This window comes from Formica exsecta, unplaced genomic scaffold (genome assembly GCF_003651465.1).
Source record: "Formica exsecta isolate Colony F162 unplaced genomic scaffold, ASM365146v1 scaffold614, whole genome shotgun sequence".
NCBI lineage: Eukaryota > Metazoa > Arthropoda > Insecta > Hymenoptera > Formicidae > Formica > Formica exsecta.
The window spans coordinates 1,189,560-1,193,078 of NW_021853375.1; positions in this window are offsets into that span (position 1 = coordinate 1,189,560).

The following is a 3,519-nucleotide window of genomic DNA, read 5'->3' on the forward strand; positions in this document are numbered from 1 at the left end:
TATTTGTTGACAGCGTTAATTAATTTTTTCACGTTTATATGATCGCCGGTGATACTATCAGCTGTCAGATTTTCGCAAAATGTCATAAAATGTCAAAAAATCGCGATATCTTGTGCAATATTGTTTTTTTAGCGTATAAAATGTTAAGAGTGTTTTTTCTATCTTGTGGAATTCCATTTAGAATTTTAATTAAAAGGCCGGAAATGCGAAAATAATATTTTTCTCAGGACATTTAGATATGTATTTATACGACATTAATTTCAAAAACAACTAAAACTCCTTTTTCTTTATTATTGTCTTTTCCACTTTCATTTTATTTAAATATATTAATATAAAAAATATAACTACAGTATCTCTCTTAGTCTGACTCTTCCCCTTCGACCTGTCCGGCATGGGTGACCCTACCGGTAACTACTAACGTTTTCGATTGAAGTAGGTTTGATCGCTTTGAGAATTATTAAACTAGATTTGCTATGAACATATGTTCGACTGAAAATTTTGTGTGAATCTGATTAATATAAATATTATATATATATCAATAATATTAATAATATAAAATACATCTTGTTTGAGCTATTTTGCTTTTAAAACACAAGATTCTTTGTCTTGATTAATTAAATATTACTATAAGTATTTCATTGATTAATTTAATAAACCAAGTACTCCTAATAATCCAAGACAGAGTATATGACGTCATTAATCGGCCTCAAAACAATCAGATTTGCTTTATTCGACAACGTTATATATTACCGCCGGCATAGCTCTCAGGTTCATTAGAGTACGCAAACCTCCTCACCCGGCAAAAGCCTTCGTTAAGGTGGAGATACCATCGAGGAGGAAAAATGTGTGAGGACAGTTTTCCTCTTTTTCATTTCACAGGTCAGGTTAGGTCATTTTTTCTTTAATATACACAGGCTGATACAATAAATTTTATATACAAAATATATAACAATATACAAAATATAATACAAAATATAATTTAAAATTTAATACAAAATAATTTATTACATGGATTACACGAAAATATCCAAAATATGCGTATAACAAAAAATGTACTAGAAATTTTTAGACTAGACAATGCTTTTTAGCGACAATTAATTACGCGATATTTATTATTCATAATCAACATACGATTATAGATCTTAATAAGTTTTATGTAATGTAAAGAATCGCGACCAAAAGAGTCGTTAATAAAGTTATCAATCGTCTTTAAACGTAAAAAAAATATTTGCATTATTGGCGCATTTTGCGCAAACTTTCAAGAAAAAAATTCAAGACGCAAAAATATATAAAAAGCTTCAATGTAAATCAACAGTTAAATTATTATATAAATCGCGATTTAAAATTCGCGAGCAAACGCGACGAATAAATAAACCGACGGTATTCATAATATTCGATTGCGATACGCGTAATTTCTACAAAAATGGAAGCCTACACACACATACGCGCGCGCGATATAATTATATGCATAACATTATCATTTTATGCAAAGATATATCGACAGATTTTCGAGATCTGTTATATAGCATCCACCGTCCGATTTATTTTCCAATACGCAATTTTGTACGAATGTCGCGATTAATTAATAGATAAAGATATATATTCTATCTCACGGATGACTGTTTTAACAAAATAAAATGGGTCTTATAAGCCTTAAAATATTGTAATAAAGAATCGCGTTATTGCTACGTTTGATAAAGAATAACAGACCCAACGATTTTAAAAAAGCTTTCCCTCTGCCGGGTGACACGCCGGTTAATATCCGACAAAAAGAAGAAACGATCCTAAAGGTGGAGAACGACCAACGTCTTGTTTCTACATTAGTTCCTGCATGATCGATTCGCCAAGAAAAATTAAGTGATTCGTTGAACGTCAGAGCCGCTGCAGGAGGGAACGAATTCCGGATCTTTCGGACTGCTCCCAATAGCAATAATTTCGGTAACAAATCAACGACAGTTACCATTGTCATTATCTTCAATTCACGAGATTGAAAATCGCGCGAAAAAACATGTTCTTCTATTATTAAGATTATATATCTTTTTATTGAAAAATAAATGGATATAACGATTTTTATGAAAATGTGGTTACGAACGACTATATTTATGAATAATAAAATACATGCATCGTTATTGTAGCTAATGTTAAATGTGCGAGTACAAATTATTCTCGGGTACCAATTGTTCGAGACGAATCGAACCCGATAACAGCAAAATTTAAAAAATTTTATTTCGAGCACTTTGCAAAATAAAATAAATTGAAATAATTTCAAGTAATTAATTCTAAGCTATTTTTCTGTAGCGTTCAAATAAATTAATTTACCGATATTTTACTGATATTGGGATACCCATTCGATTTGTCTCGAAATATTTTTTTAAGTATCCGCACATTTTACGTTATATTCATATATATAATTTTGTATATATCATAATACTTTCAAAAAAGTATAAAAATTTTTTGAAATGATATGTTGATTTGCGCATGTATTTTATTATATATATAGAATAGTACACATATCTAAAAGCACTAATCCAGGACTGATGTCCTAAAGTTGCGGGATGTCCAATATCTGCAAATAGTTTCTTAAAAGAGTACAAATAATTCTTGGGTACCAATTGTTCGAGACGAATCGAACCCGATAACAGCAAAATTTAAAAAATTTTATTTCGAGCACTTTGCAAAATAAAATAAATTGAAATAATTTCAAGTAATTAATTCTAAGCGAATAATTTGATACTGAAAGCATTAACAGACACACTTGGACTTATGTATATATATTTACATTATAAGTTACATAATATGTATATATATTTTGGTAAAAATTTTACCATAAAATATACATTATAACATGTTATAATGTTTTATATTATTGTGATTTATTTTTGTTAATTTTCCTGAACATAAATTTCAGTTGAATATTATTATTATATGTATATTTTGATCTTATTTTTAGCATTTTCCTTAATGTGTCCTAATGATCCCTAGAGCCCTAACAATCCTACTTGCTGGCTGAACCAGCAGAAATCTGAGATTCCGGGGAACATATTCCTAACCGTGTATTTTAATCGCGTGCCTTAACCGCGTGCCCTAACCGCGTGCCCTATTCGCGTGCCCTAATCGTACTTTATGTACCTTTCACTACACATTTTAGCCAGTACTGACTGTCTATTTTGTGTAGCCTCTCCATTCTTCTGGCCAGTTGGACCTACCTTTTGTTGCTCCTGGCCACTTTCTGGATCAATCTCTAATCAGAGATCGAAAAAGGAGATACATACTCCTTTTATCGGCTATTTATTGTCGCCGGCGAATCAGCTCAAGATTTTTCTTGCGCTGATAAGGAGATAAACTCCTTCTTTTGCCGGGTAATTATTATCGCCGGCAGATGAGCGTAAACATTTCACGCTCGTTAACGATCGTGCAATTGTACGATCGTTCGTTAGATGTTCATAACTTTATTTTAACTGAGACAAAGCCAAATTATCAATCAAAATTTTGAATAAAAAATTATGATAAATCATGATA